This window comes from Heterodontus francisci, chromosome 5 (assembly GCF_036365525.1).
Source record: "Heterodontus francisci isolate sHetFra1 chromosome 5, sHetFra1.hap1, whole genome shotgun sequence".
NCBI classification, from domain to species: domain Eukaryota; kingdom Metazoa; phylum Chordata; class Chondrichthyes; order Heterodontiformes; family Heterodontidae; genus Heterodontus; species Heterodontus francisci.
Window position 1 is genome coordinate 95973622 of NC_090375.1, and position 27096 is coordinate 96000717.

Here is a 27096-nt window from a genome sequence, read left to right on the forward strand (position 1 = left end):
CATAGCTGATCTGTATTTTTAAAGCCCTCAGCCACTGGTCAAAAGCCAGCTGCATACTTCTTTCAAACTCCAGATAGGTTTGATGGACTTGCTTTTTGAAGGTTCTAAACTTTTGGCGATAGGCTTCGGGTACTAATTCATATGCCCTGAAGATAACATTTTTGGTCAGTTCATAATTTGATGAACTCTCATCTGGCAACAGGGAATAAACCTCATGGGCATTTCCAGTTAGCTTGCTTTGCAGTAAAAGAGATCAGGTCTCAGCTGGCCATTTTAGCTGCCTTGCCAGTTTCTCGAAAGACACAAAAATGTTTCCACATCTTCCTCATTGAATTTTGGAATCAATTGGGTGAGTTTTAGCAATCTTGTACCCATCCCTGAATTCTGATCCTCCATATTGGCCACGCTTTCACTGGGGTTACTTTGTCGCCCCCTAGCTAATTCAAGCCGCCTCAACTCTCTTTCGTCTGATTCTTTCCGGAATACCCTTTCTCTCTCTCTCTCTCCTCTCTCTCATTCCTTCTCCTGTCTTTCTTCCTCTCTCTCTCATTCCCCCTCCTTCCTTTGTTTTTCTTCACATTCCATTTGGAAGGCTCTTTCTTTCTCCCGCTCTTCTAATTCAAGTTTCTTTTGTTCCAATTGTATCTTTGCTAGCAGTACCCTCTGGGTCTGCTTTTAACACTGCCTCTGTTTCATCTAATTCAAGAGAAAAATGGTTGGCCGCTAGCCTTAGGAGTTCAGACTTCCTAGCCTTGCCACGTACAGTGATCGCACACTGCTCAGCCATTTTTCTCAGCTCCGCCATAGGCAGTGCTTTTAACTTATCCCAAGTTACTTCACCTTGGCTTGGAGAGCTACTAGCTTCAGTTGCAGACATATTAGTTTTCAATCAAACACAACCACAAGAAAACCTGTATTGATTTGCTCTTTTTGATTGGGAACAACTTAGCTTCCCACTTCCAATTTTCCCTCGTTTGGCTGTGGGTAACAATCCAGATGCTAGCACCCAATTTCTGTTACAACCAGGTGCAAATTTGTCGAGGGGTCTGTTACAATCTTCACCTGGTCTTATTGTAACTGGGTTTAATTCTAAACACACTGTGTTTTGAGCTCCCCCTTTGCAAATCTTAGTGCACAACTTTCCAATTATAAGGTCAAGAAATGAGCACACACAGGCTTTCTTTGGTTTAAAGCAGAAAGAGGACATTTATTAAACCTTCAACTGAAACCCTGATGCAGTTCACGCCTACGGATATACAATGTGCTCACGCTAGCATGCACATGCGATATGAACATGCAAAATAGGGACAGAAAAGAGCAGAAGTAAAGATAAGTAGAACAATTTGAGGCAATATCTTGTTACTGTTTCTCGATCTTGCTGTCGTCCTTGATTGAGGATGTAGTCTTGCGTTTCGTTGGGGCCCAGTATTCGCCTTAAAAAACCTTGTTCATGTAAGAAGTCTTTCTCTCTTTTAGTTTCACGTGTCCGTGGGAAGGAGATGAAGGCAGGCAGACAGAAAAGGAAATGTTCTCAGTTCCAGGAGAGGTTTTTACTCCATGAGCACACAGCTTTGTCTGTTCTCAAAAACCTTTGTTGGGAGTTCAAATTCAAAAAAACTCCCAAGTTGCCCAGCATGTTAGTCATGTGACTAGCTCCTTATATGGAACAATCTCCTCAACTTCCTTGGTTGGAAGTTCAAATTCAAAAACTCCAGCCAGCCAGTCATGTGTCCAAAACTGGTTTGGCCATTTCTGTTTATTGGAGAAGCAACTACTGTATCCCCATTGTATCAACATTATTTGTTACCATGGAACTGTCTTTCCGGTCAGGGCTTACAATTTTAAGTTTTAATATTCATGTGGCGAAATAATGTGTGTAGGCACGTGGGGTTTGCCTGACATCTACAATTTAAAATACATTCCCATTGTGCTGGGTTGTCAATTCCCTCTTGGTGCTTTCCTAGCGCTGACTAAATCCGAAACCAACATCATGACGTCGGATTTCTGGGCAGACGCTTCCGACGCAATTCTCCATCCCCCCATGCCACCATTCCTGCTTCAAACAGCCACACAAAATTCTGCCCATAGTGCCCAAAAAAACAGCCGCTATGGATCCAAATTTTGCGCCCCTACAATCTGCTCCTCCCCTTCGATCTTGCTGAGCTCAGAAATTTGTCCTATGGTTTGATGCATTTCTGATTTCATTCTTGAATCTGATCTGAGGTACAATTTGCATTGCTGTCAAATTCTTTCCCCAGAAGAATTGCTGAAAATGCTTGTCACACAGTTTCTAATGGATTCATTTGTCTATTTTTCATTTTGGATCAAACACAAAGGGGTTTGAACTTTTTAATATTGTTCAAGTTTGTTCAAGTTATTAAAACTGTATGCCCTATATTTTATACTTATTTTCAATTTCAAGGAACTCATTAAAATAACCAGTTCCTGAAAAATGTTAGATAAATCTCTTCAGTTTTGACAATAAAGGATTTAAAATATTAAAATATAAGTTTGCTTTAGTCACGGATCTGGCTAATAATACCCATCTTAACTGAATGCAGGAAAGTCTAATCCCACACCACTACTCCTACATCTACAGATGGCTGTAGAGATTATAGCAGGAACCATCCAGGCATTGATAAATTCTTAGCCTGCTTTTTTGCCAGAGGAAAATTATATTTTGGGTGGAAATCTGGTTTTGGCTGAATTCCTCTGTGTCTGAATCATCCACCCACCTGCAAGGCAGAACGGAAAATTATTTTTTTTCAGAAATATATTCTTACTTTCAAATATGAGGCATTGTACAACTTTTCTTTTTCTTTGCAATACTTAAGAGTGGTAAAGCAATGGTTCTTGTATACGTTGCCCAGTGTTAAGATCTTAGAAGGTAAGTTATGTTACAGCAATGTGTGAACAGAGAGCAGGTGTTTGCAAATATTAATGATTATGCAAAAAATGTATTTGTAGCCATGAACTGGTACAGTCCTAACCACCTGCTACATTAATATACAAATAAAGGCATTACCCACAGGATAAAACAGAGCCACATGGGACCGATGATTCCAACAAATCTTCAATTGCTATCTCTTAGGTTACAGTCACAGTGGGCCATGGGCTGTATAACTCTATGACTCTATGACGAAGTTGGTAGATAACATTGAGAAAAAAAAAATGGCCAATTAAATAAAAGATGCACAAGACTAAGAAGTGCCCAAGTCCAATTTTTTAACCTAATCACATAAACCTTTTTATGGTAGCTGGAAAATCCTTGGATTATAAACATTCTTAAAGTTAAATGATGATGTGTACACCATGTGAATTTTAAGCTTAAGATAGGCATAAATAGTAATCTGAAAATGTATATGCATATCCACAAAAATGGAATACAATATCATTAACCTAAGTGCAAAAGAACTATTGAATGAATCAGTGAAATAGTCAAGCTGAAAATATATAACATTAAACATAATCATATGATAACTTTAAGGCATAAAATTGATAATATTGAGAAACTCAGATTCCAACATACATTTTTTTCGATTGTTTCCAGATTTCAGATCTCCCTATCTGAGGACTGTTGGGGCAATCCTGAATGGCAATGGACAAATTGTCAACATTTCTCTTAAGCTGACTCTTGGCTAATTTTGTGGAGGCCTCAATAATAATATGCTAGCTTTGTGGAGAGGAGCACTAAACAATTCTGACCAATGCTCATCACAACATTCAGAGAAATTACATTCTGCAACTGGGCCCTGTAATACAGTAATGCAAGACGTATTGTATCTCTATACATGTGGTCAAACCTATGTTGATCACAAGTTACGCAAACACCACAGGGACAATTTTACTCTGTTTAATGGTCCTTCTGTGCCAGTTTTTAGGGCATTGGAGTGGAAATGGGAGCACATAATGCTCGGTATCCGTTCTGTTTGCACTTTATGTGCTCTTCCTGGGATACCACTGCTCAGGGCATTGAAATTGTTTGTAAATGATGAGTGAGTGATTTCATAACACTTCTCAGAGGTTTCAATCAGAAGATGCTTGTTCTTAAGACCAACCCTGGAGAGGTAGAGATTGCACGACTGCTTTTTCAGATCAGAGGTTTTGGGTTTGCAGGCATTTGGCTGCTGTCTCTCACTGAAACCAGCAAGTAAAAATACTACCAGCAATTTAGACTGCTATAGGTCAAAGACCTCGAGTAGCCCACAACTTTCCTCCTTCAATTTTGAGTGGTTGCTAATTCCTCAGCAGTTGTGCTGTCAGTGTAAAATAGATAAACTGTCTGGATTCAGGCCAGGTTAATTCGGACATGCACAAAAACACAACTGGCTGGATTTTTCAAGCACCAAAATCGGCGGCGAGCTTCAAGAATGGCTTGGCGCACATGTGGGATGTGCGCCGCAGAGCCGCTGCAATATTTTGCATGGTGGCACATTAATATGGAGGGGGCGGACGACTACCCCCCCGATGACATAGAGGGGGCGGGTGCTCCATCCCCAGCAACGGCGTCCAGTGCCACCACGCAGGCGCTGGCGCCATTTTTACAGGGCTTCAAGCCCTTCAGTGAGATTTAAATTTTTAAAGGTCCTGCTGTCCAAAGAAAATTTAACTTTTAATTGCACTTTGAATACCCTCTTCCACCCTCCCCAATAAATAATCAATATGTAAATTGCCCTCTTAACCCCCAAAAACATATTTTGCTTTGACCCTCAACACCTCCCCACAACCAATAGGAACAGTTTTCCACACTCCGCCCTCCCTCCCACCCTGAAAACTTCACTCCTCCCCCTTCGCCATCAGTGTTACACCTCGGATCTCCGAACAGAGATCCGAAGGTGCGGGAGTTCTGGCATCAGGCCAGAATATCGGTGTGGGATGGCCGTCGGGACGAAGTAAGTGATTATTCGTTCATTAACATTTATTTGACTATTTAAATTAAGGTTACATCGCCGCCTGTAAAATGGGGTGGAGCCTTCCAGGCATCAATGCCCATGGCGGGCCTCTCCAGGAGGTATTTTCCGGGCCTCCCCCCAACCATGACCCCCGACGTCGGGGGGTTGGTAAAATTCAACCCAACATCTAAGTGTTGGGAGTGACAGGGATGGGGATGGGGGAGGAAGCTTGACTCCCTACAAGTAAATTTAACCCTTGGCAGCTGGGCCTAAATCCCCTATTTGCATGCTATGGAACTAGATTAGAGGAGAGCTGCACTCAGGCTGATGCATCTTCCTTAGCAACTGCCCAACCGTACATTCAAGAAATAAAAACAAGAAATGCTGGAACCACTCAGCAGGTCTGGCAGCATCTGTGGAAAGAGAAGCAGAGTTAACGTTTCGGGTCAGTGACCCTTCATCGGAACATACATTCAAGAGACTGTTCGCCACATGAATGGTTTTACATATCTTCCATTTTCTTAACCTTCCTTAACTAAAGCAAATGCGTTTGTACCTGAGATCATGATAGCTTGCTGGTCTTCTCATCTAACAGTGTTGAATCATCTCTGGTGATATAAAAAAAGTTTTGTTTAAATTTATGTTTAACTATACACAAAACTATGTGACTGAAATTAATAAGTTACATACACCCTGATTTATAAAATACATAATTTTTATGTTTTCCCATTCAATTTTCTCTCTTTATGTCCCTGAAGGTGAAAACACCTGTTGGGGTGCAACTCCACAGATGGTAGTGGCCTTCACTCAAATGCTCAAGCTGCACAGGTTAGCCTGGACATTGACTATTGGTGGTTTATTCAAGAGGACCTTCAGAGGCAAATTTGACTCTGTTCACACATACAGAGAACAGATACATTTACACCTCCAGCAGGGATCAGGAATAATAGCCCATGATTGTTTTTACCCTTCTCATTAGAACTTCCTGGTGCCCACTACTGAGATTAAAAAAGGGACTTGCCTTGTATGGCTCTGTACCACAATATTTAGCCACTGTGCATTAAAGATTAGAGGGTAGAAATTGCACAATGGTTTTGTTTCAGTAACAGCTGAAATCTAACATGCAGTTTGAAGAATAGGTTAGATTCCTGGTAACACAAGTCCTGATTGGTTGGGGAGGGGGGAGAGTGGAAGAGAACTGTTTTTCTGCCTGTTCCACTTATGACCGGCGAGTAGCTTGAGGGCATGTCTGGAGGTGTTCCTGAGTAACACTGGTAATTCTGCAGGAAATGCTCCTGATATTGACAAAAATGAACTGGAAACAGCTACTTGAAGGTAAATCAGTATCAGACCAGTAGGAGGAATTTAAAGAGGGTTCAGAAAAAATAAGGCCCTGCAAAGAAAAAGAATGGAATTCCCAAATCTAGAGCCCCGGATATCAAAGAGCATACAAAATGAAATGGCCGAGCAAGCCACTCAGTTGTATCTAATCGCTATGAAGTCAACAAAAAGGAATGAAACCGGACGGACCACCCAGCATCGACCTAGGCACCGGAAATGACAACGGCAAACCCAGCCCTGTCGACCCTGCAAAGTCCTCTTTACTAACATCTGGGGGCTTGTGCCAAAGTTGGGAGAGCTGTCCCACAGACTAGTGAAGCAACAGCCTGACATAGTCATACTCACGGAATCATAACTGACAGACAATGTCCCAAAAACTGCCATCACCATCTCCGGGTATGTCCTGTCCCACCGGCAGGACAGACACACCAGAGGTGGGGGCACAGTGGTATACAGTAGGGAGGGAGTTGCCCTGGGAGTCTTCAACATCGACTTTGGACCCCATGAAGTCTCATGGCATCAGATCAAACATGGACAAGGAAAACTCCTGTTGATTACCACCTACCGCCCTCCCTCAGCTGACGAGTCAGTACTCCTCCATGTTGAACAGCACTTGGAGGAAGCACTGAGGGTGGCGAGGGCACAGAATGCACTCCGGGTGGGGGACCTCAATGTCCATCACCAAGAGTGGCTCGGTAGCACCAATACTGATCGAACTGGCCTAGTCCTAAAGGACATAGCTGCCAGTCTGGGTCTGCGGCAGGTGGTGGGAGAACCAACAAGAGGGGAAAACATACTTGACCTTGTCCTCACCAATCTGCCTGCCGCAGATGCATCTGTCCATGACAGTATTGGTAGGAGTGACCACCACACAGTCCTTGTGGAGACGAAGTCCCGCCTTCACATTGAGGATACCGTCCATCGTGTTGTGTGGCACTATCACCGTGCTAAATGGGATAGATTTCGAACAGATCAAGCAATGCAAAACTGGGCATCCATGAGGCACTGTGGGCCATCAGCAGCAGCAGAATTGTACTCAACCACAATCTGTAACCTCATGGCCCGGCATATCCCCCACTCTACCATTACAATCAAGCCAGGAGATCAACCCTGGTTCAATGAAGAGTGCAGGAAGGCATGCCAGGAGCAGCACCTCAAAATGAGGTGTCAACCTGGTGAAGCTACAGGACTATCTGCGTGTCAAACTGCGTAAGCAGCATGCAATAGACAGAGCTAAGCGATCCCATAACCAACGGATCAGATCAAAGCTCTGCAGTCCTGCCACATCCAGCTGTGAATGGTGGTGGACAATTAAACAACTAACTGGAGGAGCTGGCTCCACAAATATCCCCATCCTCAATGATGGGGGAGCCCAGCACATCAGTGCGAAAGATAAGGCTGAAGCATTTGCAACAATCTTCAGCCAGAACTGCTGAGTTGATGATCCATCTCGGCCTCCTCCTGAAGTTCCCAGCATCACAGATGCCAGACTTCAGCCAATTCGATTCACTCCGCGTGATATCAAGAAACGACTGAAGGCACTGGATACTGCAAAGGCTATGGGCCCTGACAATATTCCGGCAATGGTACTGAAGACCTGTGCTCTAGAACTTGCCGCGCCCCTAGCCAAGCTGTTCCAATACAGCTACAACACTGGCATCTACCCTGCAATGTGGAAAATTGCCCAGATATGTCCTGTACACAAAAAGCAGGACATGTCCAACCCGGCCAATTACAGCCCCATCAGTCTACTCTCAATCATCAGTAAAGTGATGGAAGGTGTCATCAACAGTGCCATCAAGCGGCACTTGCTTCGCAATAACCTGCTCAGTGACACTCAGTTTGGGTTCCGCCAGGGCCACTCAGCTCCTGTCCTCATTACAGCCTTGGTTCAAACATGGACAAAAGAGCTGAACTCAAGAGGTGAGGTGAGAGTGACTGCCCTTGACATCAAGGCAGCATTTGACTGAGAATGGCATCAAGGAGCCCTAGCAAAACTGAGGTCAATGGGAATCAGGGGGAAAACCCTCCGCTGGCTGGAGTCATGCCTCGTGCAAAGGAAGATGGTTGTGGTTGTTGGAGGTCAATGATCTGAGCTCCAGGACATCACTGCAGCAGTTCTTCAGGATAGTGTCCTTGGCCCAACCATCTTCCGCTGCTTCATCAATGGCCTTCCTTCAATCATAAGGTCAGAAGTGGGGATGTTCGCTGATGATTGCACAATGTTCAGCACCATTCGTGACTCCTCAGATACTGAAGCAATCCGTGTAGAAATGCAGTAAGACCCGGACAATATCCAGGCTTGGGCTGATAAGTGGCAAGTAACATTTGCGCCATACAGGTGCCAGGCAATGACCATCTCCAACAAGAGAGAATCTAACCATCTCCCCTTGACATTCAATGGCATTACCATCGCTGAATCCCCCACTATCAACATCCTAGGGGCTACCATTGACCAGAAATTGAACTGGAGTAGCCACATAAATACCGTGGCTACAAGAGCAGGTCAGAGGCTAGGAATCCTGAGGTGAGTAACTCACCTCCTGACTCCCCAAAGCCTGTCCACCATCTACAAGGCACAAGTCAGGAGTGTGATGGAATACTCTCCACTTGCCTGGATGGGTGCAGCTCCAACAACACTCAAGAAGCTCGACACCATCCAGGACAAAGCAGCCCGCTTGATTGGCACCCCATCTACAAACATTCACTCCCTCCACCACCGATGCACAGTGGCAGCAGTGTGTACCATCTACAAAATGCACTGCACCAATGCGCCAAGGCTCCTTAGACAGCACCTTCCAAACCCGCGACCTCTAGCAACTAGAAGGACAAGGGCAGAAAATGCATGGGAACACCACCATCTGCAAGTTCCCCTCCAAGTCACACACCATCCTGACTTGGAACTATATCGCTGTTCCTTCACTGTCGCTGGGTCAAAATCCTGGAACTCCCTTCCTAACAGTACTGTGGGTGTACCTATCCCAAATGGACTGCAGCGGTTCAAGAAGGCATCTCACCACCACCTTCTCAAGGGCAATTAGGGATTGGCAATAAATGCTGGCCTGGCCAGCGACACCCAAATCCCATGAATGAATAAAAAAAAATACAAAGTAGGGTAAAGAAAAAAAAAGAAAGCTATGCCAGATGGCAGAATTTCAATATGGCCGAAAGCCTGGAGGAATATGGCAGGAGCAGGAGTGAAATTAAAAAGGAAATTAGGAAAGCAAAGAGAGAGCATGAAAAAATATTGGCAAGTAAAATTAAGAAGAACCGAATGTTTTATAAATACGTAAACAGCAAGAGGATAACTAAGGAAAGAGTAGGGACAAATTGGAGACCAAAACGTAACTTGTGTGTGGAGACAGAAGATATGGGTATGGTTCTTAATGAATACTTTGTGTATGTTTTCATAAAAGAGAGGGACGAAGCAGACATTGCAGTTAAGGAGGAGGAGTGTGAAATATTGGATGGGATAAACACAGTGAGGAGGAAATAGTAACGTATTTAGCATCCTTGGAAGTGGATCAATCACCAGGCTAGGTGAAATTTATCCCAGACTGAAAAGGGAAGCAAGGGAAGAAATAATGGAAGCTCTGATCATCATTTTTCAATCCTCTCTGGCTACAGGAATGGTGTTGGAGGACAGAGGATTGCTAACGTATACTATTGTTTAAAAAGGGGGGAAGGGATGGATCAAGTATTGACAAGCAAGTCAGACTAACCTTGGCAGCAGGCAAACTTTTGGAAAAAATTCTGAGAAATGGTCTAAATCATCATTTTGAAAGGTAAACATAATCAAGGACAGTCAGCATGGATTTTTTAAGGGAAGACTGTTTCTGACTAACTTGATTGAATGTTTTAAGGAGATAACAAAGAGGATCGATGAAGGTAGTAATTTAATGTTGTCTACATTAATTTTAGCAAGGCTTTTGACAAGGTCCCATGTAGCAGACTGGTTGGAAAATTAAGAACTCTTGGGATCCAAGGGAAAGTGTCAAGTTGGATCCAAAATAGGTTCACTGACAGGAAGCAAAGGGTTGTGGTCTATGGGTACTTTTGTGACTGGAAGTCTGTTTCCAATGGAATTCTGCAAGGCTCAGTACTGGGACCCTTGCTGTTTGTAGTATATATCTATAAGTTTGCAGATAATATGAAAATTAGCTGTGTCATTGATAATGAAGAAGAAAGCTGTAGACTGCAGGAAGATGCCAATGGACTGGTCTGGTGGGCAGAAAAAATGGCAAATAGAATTCAATTCAGTGAAGTGTGAGGTAATACATTTGGAGAGGACAAACAAGGCAAGGAAATATACAATAAATGGTCGGATTCTGAGAAATGTAGAGGAACAGAGGGACCTTGGAGCACGTGTCCACAGATCCTGGAAGGTAGCAGGACAGGTAGAAAAGAATATAAGAGCAGGGAGGTTATGCTAAAACTTTAAAACACTGGTTAGACTGCAGCTAGAGTACTGTGTATAATTCTGGTCACTGCATTACAGGGAAGATGTGATTGCACCAGAAAGATTACAGAGATTTATGAGGAATGGAGAATTTTAGCTATGAGGAAAGATTGGTTAAGGTTGTTTTCTTTGGAACAGATGATGCTGAGGGGAGACTTAATTGAAGTGCATAAAATTACGAAGGGTCTAGGTAGAGTGGATACAAAGGACTTATTTCCATTTGCAGAGAGGTCTGTAACCTGGGGACATAGACTTAAAGTATTGGTAGAAGTATTAGTTGGGAGTTGAGGAATAATATTTTCACCCAGAGTGTGGTGGGGGACTGGTGGAGCTCACTGCTTGAAAGGGTGGTTAGAGGCTGAAACCCTCATCGCATTTTAAAAGCACTTGGATATGTTCTTGTGGTTCTGTAACCTACAGGGCTATGGACCAAGAGCTGGAAGGTGGGCTTAGGCTGGGTAGCTCTTGTTCAGTCGGCATGAACATGATGGGCCAAATGGCCTCCTGTGCCGTAAATCTTTCTGTGTTTCTATGATAGGCCCAGAGGTACCTACATCTACTGAAAGCAGGCACAGGTTCTGGGCTGAATGTGGGCCCTACCAGTGAAAAATGAAGGTGGCTTGAAGACTTATCCTAGGACCAGTGGGTAGCACTCTCGCCTCTGTGTCAGAATATTGTAGGTTCAAGCCCCATTCCATATACTTGAGCACATAATCCAGTACAGTTGGATTGCTGCACAGACAGAGGTGCTGTCTGAGATGAGACGTTAAGCTGTGGCCATATCTGTCCTCTCAAGTGATGTAAAATGTCCCATGGCAGTATTTTGAAGAAGAGCAGGAGAATTCTCCCTGGTATTCTGGTCAATATTTATTCTTCAACCAACATCACTATAAAACAGACTATTATCTCTGTTTTGTGGGACTTTGCTGTGTACAAATTAGCTGCTGTGTTTCCTACATGACAACAGTGACAACACTGCAAAAAGTACTTCATTGGCTGTGGAGTGCTTTGGATGTCCTGAGGTTGTAAGAGACACAATATAAATGTGAGTTTTTTCTTCTTTCTTTCTTAGTCAGTCTGAGGGAGATTGATTAACATTCCTAATTCTGTTACCTGTCTTAGAAAACCAGTCTTAAAAGATAAGAAGAAAGCATTTTGCCCACCTTGTTCTTCAGCCTCTTGCTGTTTCTCTTGGAGCTGCTGGGTATCAATCTGAGAGTATGTCAGCCCCGTCGGGCGGGTACTCTACAGGTGAGGATACCTGCTTATATCATTTAAATGACTCCTTTCCTGGGATTTGAGGCAGGGTCCTGATGGGATGAATGTGATAGGTGGATGTTTTGTCCTGCCACACCTCTGCCTGGGCAGCGACTCTATGGAACGTTTAAGCTCTGTTGTTAGAGGGATTTTCTCACACTTTAAACTGATTCATAATTTAGTTAAGCCTAACACACGGGAAAACCTTCTACCTTTAGCATTTAGCATTTGTTAATTTGTGATCAAATGTTGTTTCTGGAGTTGTGGAGAAGGGTGAGTTGGTGCTTGGTTCTTGGTATGGGGGACTCTGTGCTGGAACACTGTACCAGTGAGGAGGTCTGTAGATTTTTGTCAAACTACTTTTGCTTCTTTTAAATTAGGCTTTTAGATTGCTGGATCCTGCACTACTTTGCCAGTTTATCATGCTTCCCTTTCTACCCAGCTATTCCTCACCTCCTTAAACTATTCATATACACTCTGTGTTTGATATGACACTTATGTCTTAGATTCCTTTCATTACGTTTCCTACTGTCTCATGCTCATCTCAATTCTGCTATTTAACCATCTCCTGTCTCCACTTAAGCACTTAACAGGGCATTCTAGACCTTTTCCTCTGTGTGCGTGTGTGTGCACGTGCATGTGTATGTAAATATGTGTGTTTTTCTATATGTGAGTCTGTGTGCTTGTGCATGTGTGTTTCCCTTCCGCATCTCTTTGTTCTGTTCCTTTGCTGTACATCTGTAATGTTCTTCCAGTTCTGATAAAGAGTCAGCACCTGAAACACTGCCTTACCTGTTCTCTCCACACATGTTGGAGATGAAGTTCACCTTCGGCACAGGTGCAAAATGGCTGATAGAGGATCGGCTGCCTTTGACACAACATGCTCGATTATGCTTCCCATTGACATAAATGATAAGCAAATTCAAGAGGGAGTATATCGGGCATTATTACCCATTTTCACCCACACTGACATTGACCACACGTCGTGGGAGTCAGTTGCCAGCGATCGCCAGAGCTGGCAGACACACATAAAGGTGGGGCTAAAGAATGGCGAGTCGAAGAGACTTAGCAGTTGACAGGAAAAAAGACAGAAGTGCAAGAAGAGAGCCAACTGTGTAACAGCCCCGACAACCAATTTTATCTGCAGCGCCTGTGGAAGAGTCTGTCACTCTAGAATTGGCCTTTATAGCCACTCCAGGCGCTGCTCCACAAACCACTGACCAACTCTAGACGCTTACCCATTGTCTCTTGAGACAAGGAGGCCAAAGAAGGTAAAACTTCTGCCCACTGAATGACTTGCTGAATGTATCCAACATTTCCTTTGTAGTTGTTTCAGATTTCCAGCACCGGTTGTATTTTACCTTTTTGAAATCACCAAACATATTTGGTTGCATTCTTACTTCAAGTTAAAACGAACCTAAGTTCAAGTTACGACAGCTAGAGCTCAAACAAATCCATCAGCCAATATGAAGAAATGTGAGGTGAGGTTTGGAATAGACTTCTGGGGCTAAATATTCCCCATGGGACCCCACAGAGTCGGGTCTGTTTTTGCTCAGAAACCCGCCTCCAGTAGGAAACTGATTAAAGTTAACATTTTCACAGGGGTGAGCCCTTAATTGGTATGGGGATGGGTTTCTTGTCCTCTTAGAGCCAGTGGCCAGGAATGGAGGTTGGTCAGATGAAGTGTTGGACTCATTTAGATTTCCCAGGGCAACCATCACTGAGCTGCTGGTTGTCCTGAAGGAAAATCTGCTGTTTGTTCCAAAGTCTTCCACTACACCAGAGGGAAGTGACATGTCACAGGGGAGCTGGAGGTCTGGCACCCTCGCTTCATTGATGTCAACCTAGATCTAATGCTGGAGGCCATGAGGGAGAGGAGGGAGATCCTCCTCCTGGAGGGTGGCAGGAGGAGGCCACCACGTCATGCAGCAGGAGTACCTCTGTTCGGCATCATCTACCTCTGCCTCCAATTTCTCCTCCTTTCTTACTTTCTGCTCCTGCTCCTTCCCGCAATGAGTTGGCTTCTTCCAAGGCCTCACCGTCCTCAAGGTCCACACCTCTCTGGATCGCCATGTTATGGAGAGTGCAGCAGACCACTAAAATGACTGAGACCCTTGGAGGAAGGTATTGGAGGGCACCACCCAACCCCGTCCAAGCACTGGAATTGCAGCTTTAGAAACACTATGGTCTATTCAATGGTTAGCCTGCTGAGCAGGTGGCTCTGGTTGCATCGGCTTTGTGTCTCTGTCTGGAGCTTCCATAGAGAGATCAGTAGCCATCTCTTCAAGGGATTTCCCTTGTTCTTAGGATTCATCCATGCACTTTCAGGTTGGAGTGAAGGTCTGAGGCAGCCTGGACTGTTGGAGGATGAAGGAGTCATAGTAGCTGCCAGGAAAGCAAGCACACACCTAGAGGAAGCTCTTGTTGTGGTTGTGGACCAGTTGGACATTAAAGGAGTGGAAGCCCTTCCTGTTGATGGATCTCACAGGCCGGTCACTGAGTGCCTTGATGGCTGCATGAGTGCAATTGATGATGCCCTGCACCTGGGGAATCCAGCAATGGAGGTGAAACCCAATGCCCTCTGTCCCTGCAAAGCACAGTTTGTCGTTAAATGAATGTGCTGTTCAGCTCTGGCAAAGAGGGCATCAGTGACCAATGAAATGCAGTGGTGTGCAGCTGTTTTTGAGATGCCACTAAGGTTCGCAGGTGATCCTTAGGAGGAGCCAGAAGTGAAGAAGCTCAAGGCTACTGTGACTTTGACAGCCGCGGGTAGGCATGGCCAACAGTGGTGCAAGGTGCAACATCTTTGGTGATGAGGGCACAAATGTCTGTGACCATCTGCCTGGAGAGTCGAAGTCTCCTGCAGCACTGGGTCTTGGTCATCTCCAGGTAGCTCCATCGTCGGCTGTCAATCCTGTGTTGAGGATTTGGCCTTCATTGCCTTCTTGCCCCTCTTTCCTCTCCACTGCCTTCCTGATGCCCGGTGTTCTGCCCTTGCTGTGGAGGGTGTTGCCCCTCATTGTCACCGGGCCCAAAATCTGACATTTGTGTCCTCATTGCCAGCTGGAGCCTTCCTTCTAGGCAGGTGATGATCCAATCGTCCTTGGCAGCTTTGCCCCCTCCTCGTCTGCCCCCATGATGCCAGAGGATGCTGAACTTGTACAAAACCCAGGCGCTGAATACCCATTGTCCCTGCCACCAGTACAGTGTCAAGGGGAAACCCTTACCAAGTGCGCAGTCCACCTTTGCCCCAATGACCCTCTTACTGGGCTGGGGTGATGCCCTGGGGCAGCCATAACTTGTTCCTCACTCTTTACCTGCCTTGCTTTAGGTGGTCAGTTTCTGAAGGCAAGGGTAAACTCTCTGCCCCTTTAAAATTAAAAGGTCAGCATCTGACCAGCTCTTAATGAGCCTTTAAACTGTGTTTATTGGCCTCAATTGGAGGCAGAGTGGGATTCCTGCCCACCCTTCCCCTGCACTGCTCATTATTTCTGGCACAGGAATCGGCTCCTTGAAATCAACACACCGCCTGGCGCCATATTTCTGGGGTCTCTCCGCCTCCCTGCCCAACTTCTGGGGGACTCAAAAATTCAGCCCCTGTTTTCTGTTCCACAAACTTAATGAATTGATGGTGCTAATACACAGAAAGAAACTTTTTACTTTCCGCCCCTAATATGGGAAGCATGGACGGTGTTTGCAAGAGTTTTGTCCATTTGGATATATGTCCTCACCTGTACTAGGCATGTAACCTTGTAGCAGATCAAAAAGAATGAAATATTGGTTAAAGCACCATGTGCCAAAGCATCCTTTCTGATCTTTGTGTAAAATTTTTTTTTACTGGTGCTGCAGTTGCTTAATATTCTCTGTAGAATACAATTTGTATTGGAGTAAAACAAAACTGGTCCTAAGTTTTGCAGCTATTTAGCACAAACAAAGAAGGCTGACTGGCCTGCTCTTGAGTTGAACAATGCCTATGTAGTGAAATTGGTCTTGGAGGCAACGCAACTTGGGAAATAATGAATCGCCAGCCTATTTTCCATCCCACCTGACTTTCTTTTCCATTGATTTCAATGAAAATTGAGCAGTGAGTTACACGGCCTGCCAATTTGCTCTGAGCCATTTTGCTCTGTCACCAGAAGACGATTTTCACCCCCTGTGTTTCTATGTACAACCCAAAGCATCAATGAGCTACACAGACCATGATATTTCTCAGTTGAATTCCTGGGTGATGCTGGGTTAGCTGAGTTCAGGTGCCAGGAGAGGAACTACCTCTTGATCGCTATCCAATTATCCTCGGTGAGAATGTATGTTTACGGATAGGATGGAGCTCAGCTGTGATGCTCCCTGCTGCACTCTGTGTGGAGGCTCACAGACAGAGGTTGCCCAGGTGGGAAAGATTACAGAGAGCTGCCAATGTAGCAATGTCCAGTACAACCCGCTGCCTTCAGGAGGAAACAAGAAATAAAGCTAAGATAAAAGAAATCTGCAACATATACATTGTGAAATCACCTTTTTCTGGATTAATGAACATTTTAGACAAATAAAAAAGGGTGAAAGTAGAAAATAATTTGATTCTTGAGGCTAACAAACATCTCCTTTAAATCAAATGCCAACCAAAAACAAATTGCAGGCAGGCATGTGAAAGGCGACCTATTGGTGCAGCAAGGAATTTTGTGAAGAATCTATAGCAGCTAATTGCAAACAGGTGTATGTTTTTCTGCCAGACGCCAACCTGCCAAAACACGTCATGGCTCCATGCTTCGGGTGGGCCTGACCGACAGATAGGTGTGATATGTGTCTGGCAATCAAAAGCCTCCAGCAGACGCTAAGCTCCACAATATTGCGTCTTCAGATCACTCACAGAGTTACATAAACACAAACTGCTCTACATGATGTGCCTCGACATGCTGTAAGAATTACAAGAACTGATTTATGCCTTTAGTAAAGGTACTTAATCCCTGACTTATTTTCCACCTGAAAGTGCAGCAGCATGCTTTCTGTCACATAAAATGTCTTGGTACATTCACCATCGTTAATTTTAAAACTGAAAGCTGAATTTAGAAGTGTGGTACAATTCACGCCAAATAAATAAGACATTGTTAACCTTTGCAGAGCCAAATAAAAAGTATGGAGAAATAAGGTAACTGTTAAATGAACAAGGCTACCTAAAAATAATGGAAATTTCTGGAACATGCCTTATTTTCTGAAACTCAGAAAGCAGATAATGAAGTTAAGTGAGTTATGAGTTGAATAAAACTTCCAATCTACATTACTCTATTCACTGTTCCATTCCTGATCTGTGCTGACAAACTGAGGTAGTAGAATGAAATAATAACCTTTGCATCCACTTTTATAATGTGAAGAGACCTGATGGATTAGTATATTGGTGGATTTAAATGCTGAACTATGAATAATGAGGATTGTTTCAAATGGAGCTGGTTACTTTCCCAACAGGAAGAAAAAAAATCAGCGAGCATGCCAACTTGCAGTGCTGTCTTTTTCTCAGAATGACTGTTAAAGAATACCATTAGCAGAGGCCTTGGAACAGGCTGCTAGTTTACTTTCCCAGTCAGAGAATATATGTGCAATACTGTAGAGACAGGTTCTAAAGAAATGGTGGAATAAATATAATTCATTGTGATTTGGCAGAACAAAATGAATTAAAGGAAGATATTAATGAAATTAAGAGTAGGAGCTGTGAAGTGGAAGTATCTTTTCAATATCAATAAAATAAACATCTCAAAATGCTTCACATAAAATGTATTAATTTAAAATGGCAGTGTCTGTTGGCAAACTTCACAGTAATATTCCACAAAGAAAATTTAATTGAATGATTAAGTACATGTGGTGTTTCAGTGCCTGGTATGTGTCTGCATACGTTTTTCTAAGGTGCTTACCCCTTGTGGATTATGTATGTATGACTTGTTCAAGTGCACTATTCCAAATGCTCCCCTAGTTGAGATGATAACAGTAGTGGTTGACTTCTGAGCCAATTTCTCAGCTACTTTTGTTTCTGAAGGTCTGTGTGACTGACACTCATGTATCTGCAATGGTGCATGTAATGTTGTGTGCAGGGGGATTAATGTTTTCTCAGGTGATGCCTGCAGCCACTTGTGCAAAATAATGTAGTGGCCAAAATTGCTGCTGATATTATCATTAATTGACTGTTTCTATGTTTCGTATTCATCCAACTGGCCATGGCCATTTCCTCAGGAAGTATGCTGATCTGGCTAAACGTAGAACAGTGAGTGTCAATACGGTCTTTGAATCCTTTCTAGATGGTTGTCTGTAAGAGCTCTGCTAATGACATTATATGATCCCAATTTGCATGTATTCATGATGCTTACATCCAAGTCAGATGGGTACCTCAGCTGCCTAACAAACAACAACAACATGCATTTATATAGCACCTTTAACATAGTAAAATGTCCCAAAGCATTTCACAGGAGAGTCATCAAAATAAATTTGACAGCGAACTACATCAGGAGATGTCAGCACAGCTGATCAAAAGCTTGGTCAAAGAGTTAGGTTTTAAGGAGCATCTTAAAGGGAAAAAGCAAGATAGAAAGGCGGAGAGGTGTAGGAAGGGAATTCCACAGAATTTCAATGCTGGAGCAATTAAAATCGGGGATGTGCAAGAGGCCAGAATTGAAGAAGTGGGGGAATCACGAGGGCTGTAGGACTGGAAGAAGTTACAGAGATAGGGAGGGGTGAGGTCATGGAGGGATTTGAAAATAAGAGTGAGAATTTTAGAATCGAGGTGCTGTTTAACCAGGAACCAATGTATGTCAGCAAGCACAGGGGTAATGGTGAACGAGATATGGTTCAATTTACTATAAGGGCAGCAGAGTTTCGGATGACCTTAAGTTTATTGAGTGAGGCCGACCAGGACTACATTGGAACAGTCGTGTCTAGAGGTAACAAAGGCATGGATGAGAGTTTCAGCAGCAGAGGAACTGAAGGAGGAGAAGAGTCAGATGATGCTACAGAGGTGGAGGTAGGTGGTCTTAGTGATGGCACGAATGTGTGGTCAGAAGCTCACCTTGGGGTCAAATTCAACATTAATGTTGTGAACAATTTGACTCAGCTTCAGATAGTTGCCAGGGAGAGGGATGGAGTCGATGGCTAGGGAATGGAGTTTGTGACAGTGACCAAAGATAATGGCTTCGGTTTCCCAATACTTCATAGGACTAGATGTCGAAGAAGATAGTGGTGGGGTCGAGAGAGTTGGTGGTGAGGTAGAGCTGGGTGCCATCAGTGTGCATGTGGAAACTGATATTGTGTTTTTGGATGATGTTGCCAAGGAGCCACATGTAGATGAGAAATAGGAAGGGATAGTCCAGAGATAATGGTGCAGGATTGGGAAGAGAAGCCATTGCAGATATTCTCTAGTTACGACTGGGTAGATAAGAATGAAAACATCTCAGTCGAGTCCCACCTAGCTGAATGACAGTGGAGAGGTGTTGGACGAGGGTGGTGTGGTCAACCATATCAAAGGCTGCAGACAAGTCAAGAAGATTGATGAGGGATAGTTTTCTTTTGTCATAGCCACACAGGGTCATTTGTGACTTTGATAAGAGGATCAAGTTAGGATGTGAAGGATGGGAATGGGGTAGTGAGTTTTTGGAGGCAGTTTTACCTGCCCTATACTCCCAGACAGGGTAGGTTAATAATGACCCAAAGTCATGGAACCATCCAAATCCTGTAATGGCACCCCTGACACACAATCAGGAAAACCAGGAGATTTTATGCTCCCCATTATCATTAAAAGACTGAACAACACATCCAGGGCTGGATTTTGTGCAGGAGGCGGGGCTCCCGGCACCAGGCCAAAATGTCGGGGTCGGGGGGGGGGGAATCTCTGCCTCTGCATTTTTTCGGACCCTTGGAGCGATTCTCTGGTCCTTTAGGGTCAAAGTTTAAGGAGGTGTAATCCTCATCCCTTTAAAGACTTTATCAGGATGGGGATCCTGCCTCCAAGAGCTGCTGGCCAATCACAGGGCCGGCAGCTCTGCAGTGTCGACAGCACCACTGGGAGCGGTGGCAACTGCCAGTATTGCAGAAGCCTTGGATCCAAGCCCATTGCTGGAACCCCAGAGAAGAGGTAGGTGAGTCAGGGTCGCCGGGGCCAGTCTGGAAGGCCCTGGCAAGGTGGGGCGGGGTGGGGGTGAGGGGGTTAGGCGCTCGGTCCAGAGGGAGGAGGGGTCCTGGGGGGTGCAGTTGTTCCCGGTAGGGGTCCTCTGCAGGCCCCAAATTGCCCACGAAGGAGGGACCCCCCTCCCCCAAACCTGCAGGGAGGGCGTCTCATTTTCCAAGGTGTCCTCCCCCCATGGCAGAGGCCGCCCCAGCCACTGGTAAGATCCCAGCAGCGGTGGGAAGAGGCTCTTATTTGGCCTTTGGGCAGGAAGGTCGTTGTCAGCCTATCCCACCCCCCGGAGAATCAGAACTGGGAATCCTGGCGTCGGTTTCTGTGGCGGGCGATTGTGCCTTCATTCTCCACCCACCTCCCAACCCCCACTACGAAACCCACCATTGGGATGAGAACAAAATCCGGCCCAGTATACATATTATTGAAAATGAAACGTTGTCCACTTAAATGCAATAACTTCAACTTTGAATTCAGATGGTAATCATGAACAAATGAAACTTTGCCCTAATCTTTTTATGTTACCATTTTAACCTCAGGATGTAATTGCTATCTGGAGACGCATTCCCAGGTATTTTATTTTTTTCTGCACAAAACGCATAGAAACCACTGTTTTAAACACTACTTACATAAAGAATTGTTTATGAAGACTTTAGAAAGCATCAGTGGTAGGACAGCATAATATACAAGTACCACAAACATGTATCAGATTCAAAGTACAGTGACACAGCTATATAACCTTTAATCCACAACATGAGCATGTATATTATACAGCAGTATCCTATGTACCAGATAAGATAAAATAATTAATATTAACAGTTGTTAAGAAGGAGTTAATGCATTGCACTTTGATAAGTTCCAAATATTCTTGGTTCTGTACTTAAAAATTGTTAGAGTTTTGGAATACATTTGTAGAAAATTAAATGACTCATGATCTTAGACGTAAATGCTGTTTTTCAGGTGGTCCTGTGATTATTTTTGTCATCGGTTTTCCACAGTTGGCATATTTAACACCATGTTCTAGCACTGAAGTATCGTCCCAGTCGTAAACATTTTCTTCATATGAACTGTGAATCAATGGCTGAAATCTGTATGGAGCCAAAGATTCCATACATGGAGGTAACTAAATGTTATCACTACATCCTGGCATTTTTAAAATTTAAATTGGCATAAAAATTACAAAATTGTTTAAAAATAATCACGAATGCTTAAAAAAAAGTAATGGAATGGAGATCCAAAATATTTCATGCCGATGTAAATAAGTTTAAATAGGGGCCATGATAATTTTATTGAATTTCTTTATGACCTGTTATAGGATTTTATTGGGCCCAGTGAGACAACTTCAACAACCTACAGAATTTTTATTCACAGTTATTACATCTAACAGTTGATGGCACGAGTCAGACTAAATACAATAATGATTTATAAAAACTATGGGCTGGATTTAGTTGTGCTGTTGGGGCTTCTGGAGTGGGCCAAAAAGGCGAGGGGAGCCTCAGCCTTTTGGAGCACCCCCCACCCCTCCCAGGCATAATTCAACGGTGCTTGGGCATTTAAGTGCTCAGTGCCAGATCCCTGTCCCTTTAAGGACGGGGATCCCTCCTCCAAGAGTTGCCGGCAAATCAGAGGGGTGGCAGCTCAGTAGTATCGGCAGCGCCACTGGGAGCGGTGGCCACTGCCAGTACTACAGGAGGCCTGGAAGCTGGCCCACTGCTGGAGACCCGAACTAGGGATAAGTGAGGCAGGGTCAACAGGGACAGTCCGGTAGGCCACGGAGATGGGGGGTGGGGGGGGGGGGGGCGAGTGTTATGGGAGGTGGGGTGTTTGCCGGTGGAGGCACTATGTGGGCCACAGATTGCCCACAGAATAGACCCCCCCACCCCCCACACAAGCCCACTTAAGGGCTTGAATTGGCCTCTGGGCGGGAAGGCCGTCTTCGGTTTTTCCTGCCCCTGACTTAATCGCAGAGCAACGGGCCCTCTACCCCCTGCCTCCCATCGCAATTCTATGGGCACCGCCTCCTAGCCCATCTCTGTTGTAGATGTAGAGATCTTTCCTTTTGTGGGGGACTCCTAAACTAGGGGCCACTTGTTTGACATTGTCACTAAAATTCAATAAGTAATTCAGGAGAAACTGCTTCAGTCAGAGGGTGGTTACATTGTGGAACTTGCTACTGCCAGGAGTGCTTAAGCCGAATAGCATATATACATTTAAGGAGAAGCTAGAGAAGCACATGAGGGAGAAAGGAATAGAAGGATATGTTGATAGGGTGAGGAGGAAGTAAGGTGGGAAGAGACTCATATGGAGTAGACCTGTTGGGTTGAAAGGCCTGTTTCCATGCTGTAAATTGTATGTAATCAGATTGTCAAATATAATGGCAGAAGTAGCAGTGTGCTTTGGTCATTTGACTAACAATGTTTTGTGAAGGTTTTGAAGGCCTCATTATTTTATAAAAGCTTTTCACAAGCTCTGTCACTGTTGAAACTGTGGCAGACCCAAACTCCCACAGCCATCTTGCTTTGTATGAACAACCTAAGCTGTTTATTTTATTTTGTTCCCCAGTTTGCTCCTTTCCTCTGCTGAAGGTTTTCTTTCTTGCCAGGGTGCAGTTCAATGGGCACTGGGTGACCCCGAGTACCTCAGCCATTTATCAAGCTATTAAACTAAGATGGCATCACAGCTCTGTGCAGCCCAATCCTGTCTTCACCTGATGGTCAGGAAAGTGCAATTTCCACTAGTGTTACTGAATAACAATGAGGAGCAGGAACGTTGGCTGATTTTTTTCCCCTTGAACCCTGAGGTGTTGCAGCCAAATGTAGCACCTCAACTTCAGCCCTGGTTGAGGTCAGCTAATTCAGCATAGGCTGGGGATCAAAGCTGGACCATCTGCTTTATATGGCTTAGTGCCACACTGCTCAATGTCTTTTTTTTTTCTTTGGCCTCCTTATCTCGAGAGACAATGGGTAAGCGCCTGGAGGTGGTCAGTGGTGTGTGGAGCAGCGCCTGGAGTGGCTATAAAGGCCAATTCTAGAGTGACAGGCTCTTCCACAGGTGCTGCAGAAAAATTTGATTGTCGGGGCTGTTACACAGTTGGCTCTTCCCTTGCGCCTCTGTCTTTTTTCCTGCCAACTGCTAAGTCTCTTCGACTCGCCACACTTTAGCCCCGCCTTTATGGCTGTCCGCCAGCTCTGTCGAACGCAGGCAACTGACTCCCACGACTTGTGATCAATGTCACAGGATTTCATGTCTCCTTTGCAGACGTCTTTAAAGCGGAGACATGGACGGCCGATGGGTCTGATACCAGTGGCGAGCTCGCTGTACAATGTGTCTTTGGGGATCCTGTCATCTTCCATGCCGTTCACATGGCCAAGCCATCTCAAGCGCCACTGACTCAGTAGTGTGTATAAGCTGGGGATGTTGGCCGCCTCGAGGACTTCTGTGTTGGAGATACGGTCCTGCCACCTGATGCCAAGGATTCTCCGGAGGCAGCGAAGATGGAATGAATTGAGACGTCGCTCTTGGCTGACATAAGTTGTCCAGGCCTCGCTGCCATAGAGCAAGGTACTGAGGACACAGGCTTGATGCACTCGGACTTTTGTGTTCCGTGTCAGTGCGCCATTTTCCCACACTCTCTTGGCCAGTCTGGACATAGCAGTGGAAGCCTTTCCCATGTGCTTGTTCATTTCTGCATCTAGAGACAGGTTACTGGTGATAGTTGAGCCTAGGTAGGTGAACTCTTGAACCACTTCCAGAGCGTGGTCGCCAATATTGATGGATGGAGCATTTCTGACGTCCTGCCCCATGATGTTCGTTTTCTTGAGGCTGATGGTTAGGTCAAATTCATTGCAGGCAGCCGCAAACCTGTCGATGAGACTCTGCAGGCACTCTTCAGTGTGAGATGTTAAAGCAGCATCGTCAGCAAAGAGGAGTTCCCTGATGAGGACTTTCCGTACTTTGGACTTCGCTCTTTGACGGGCAAGGTTGAACAACCTGCCCCCTGATCTTGTGTGGAGGAAAATTCCTTCTTCCGAGGACTTGAACGCATGTGGAAGCAGTAGGGAGAAGAAAATCCCAAAAAGTGTGGGTGCGAGAACACAGCCCTGTTTCACGCCACTCAGGATAGGAAAGGTCTTTACTCACTCTGTTACTAAGGAGGATTTACGTTTCAATGCTTTCCACACTTGTGCCGCATTCTTATAGTTCTGGGAGTTTACACATCAGATTCTGTTAAGTTGTTACCAAAACACTTTCCCTGGATAATTAAGCAAGACACCGCTATTATAATTATTTCAAAATATGTTTCTAAATTTTTCTCAAGAGAGTCAGAAGCACCACTTGTATGAGCCAATGAAGATCATAGAAAGATAGGGAATTTCTATCTTGACCTTGTGAAAACCCAAATTTCCCTCTCTTTAACTTAAAAGGGTTTAATACTACAAACGTAAAACATCTGTTCATGTATGAATACTTAATTCAATTGTTACATTCCAGTGTGCAGAAATTAACCCCAATGCCTGTGTAAAGATAGTGCAGAGGAGTATTTAACATGTTAATATTAAGTGTATTATGCACTCATATGCAAACCTCATCAACCAGTAAGTTCTTCCCGACAAACTCATGCAGTTGCTCCATAAGCAATGCATGAAAGGTTTCTGTTCCTCATGTTGGTGAGTTTTGAAGAGCTTTAAAAGTGTGCAGTGACGATGAAAATCAACACTTATGATTTATGTAGTTAGGACTTGCACCCCTCATCCCTGGGCTCTGGTTTTCACTGGCAAGAACCCAGGAGCTGAGACCGATGAGTACGTTCACAAGTCAAACATGACGGACATCATTCTCTACTGTAAATAAATGGCATGTTGCGTTCAGAGAAGGACATGAGGATATTCGAATGGGGACATTGCAAATTACATAAATAAAAAACTTCTTCCCAAAAGTAAAGTGCCACCAACAACATTTCACTGCTGATATTCAGATTGTATCCAATAAATATTCTACAGCTAACATCTGCTCTAATTTAAGTGTTGGATGGTAAAACGTAGGGAAATGACTTTAATACTAAGGAAAGAAGTTGCATTTATAAAGCACCTTTCACAATCTCAGGATGTTCCAAAGTTCTTTACAGCCAATAAAATATTTTTGAAGTGTCGTCACTGCTGTAACACAGCCATCAATATGCACACAGCAAGCTCCTACAAACGGCAATGCGATGATGACCACATAATCTGTTTTAGTTAAAAATATTGGCCCCGCCTTTCTTCGAACCCCGCCTTTCTTCGAACCAGTGCTATGGGATCTTTTACATCCACCTGAGATGGTCTCATCCAAAAGACAACACTTCCAACAAGTGAAGTGTCGGCCTAGATTTTGTGTTCAAGTCTCTGGAGTGGGACTTGAATCAATAACTAGGGAGCTACCACAAAGACACAGCTGACACTAAATTAAAGAGAGGCTTGCATTTGACAAGTTCTAAAAGTTATTCCTGATTCCTCTATTGAGGACATATTAGACCTTGTAATTTTGGATGTGTCCTAGTCAATGTTGAAACAGCACTGCTCTTCAGTAAGCTGGTAGTACATTGAGGTGTCCAAGAGCACAAATGTGAAAATGCTGCTGTCAGGACTGATAAATGCCCAAGAGCTACACTTCCTGAGGTTAATTAGGTGATTAAGTGATCAGGTACAGATTTACTGAAGTGCATCGTAATGTTTCTGCCGTGACAGTGAATTCACAAACTCAGCTCATTCTTTCTCAGTGGCAACTGATGGAGCAGTTGACCTGTGTTACCGTGATGTGGTGATTTGAAGCTCAGCAACAGTGGAACCAATTGACATCTTTTCACCTGTCGGATTTGATAACTGCTTCACAGAGCAAGGCTTTTGATGACAGTGACTAACCCAAATAACAAGTGCTTCTTAGTGACTTCTGATAACTGCAAACTCTTGACATAATCTATCATGTTGATCAAATCACAAATGTGGGAACCAGCTAGAGTCAGAACTAATGATGCACAAATTAGTCATAAATGTGGTTGGTTGTTTTTGTTTGTCAGTTTAAACTAATTTTGTGTAAATAAGCCTTTGTCAGCTGTCACATTCAACAAGAATTTTACTCAGTGAAGTCTAATTTGCCTGTGGGGTGTTTTGTAATTCAGAAAAGCTGAACACTAGGAGTGTCCCTGTCATTCAGAATGAAATGAGTCTGATTTGAAGATTCTAACTTGACTTGTTTGATAAGGAGGAGAGAGAACAAGGTGCAGAAATATATAACACTTAAGGACAGTGTGGGAATGAAATTACTCATCAAGGTGCTCAACATTCTGGTTTCTGTTAATGTTAGTGAAGGAAGCAAGTGTGAGTAAAGTTATATAATGTTGGTAGAAAGTGCAAATGGAATATTTAACCATGTTAAGTGTTGATATGAGGATAACTCTACAAAAAAGAGACCAAGGATGAGATTTTCACTCATTCAAAACCCACCCAATTGCACAGAATTAAAATTGGGCCCCATATATGAAATGTCAGTAACATGTTAAGGTCTTGCAAGCTGCACAGCCAAAATTCAAAGTATGAGGGATGTTCCAAGGACTTCTTACATTTTTCCAGCAAGGGCATACGGAAGGGCTGGAAAAAGGACATGACAGAGAGATAAGCTGGTGTCAGACCTGGACTGCCCACACCCACCTTTATAGTATGAACTTTATCATCAGTATTTGCCACACCTACCTGGCAAAGACTGAAAGCAACTGCCTCTTCAGGCTCAGGATAAGCACAGAGGCAGTTGCAATATCATGTGATCTGCTGTAAGGTCTTCAGCAGCAAACAAACACCACAGTGGAAATTGAGGTCACCTCTCACCTCAATACGTATGTCTACACCAGGGTTGTCCAACATATGGCCCGCCAAATGCTTCCATCTGGCCCGCAAATGGAAACTGTTCCCGGGGCCATTTCTCATCCTCACAGTGGCTGGAGATGAGAAATTTCCCTTTGCCAGTCTGAC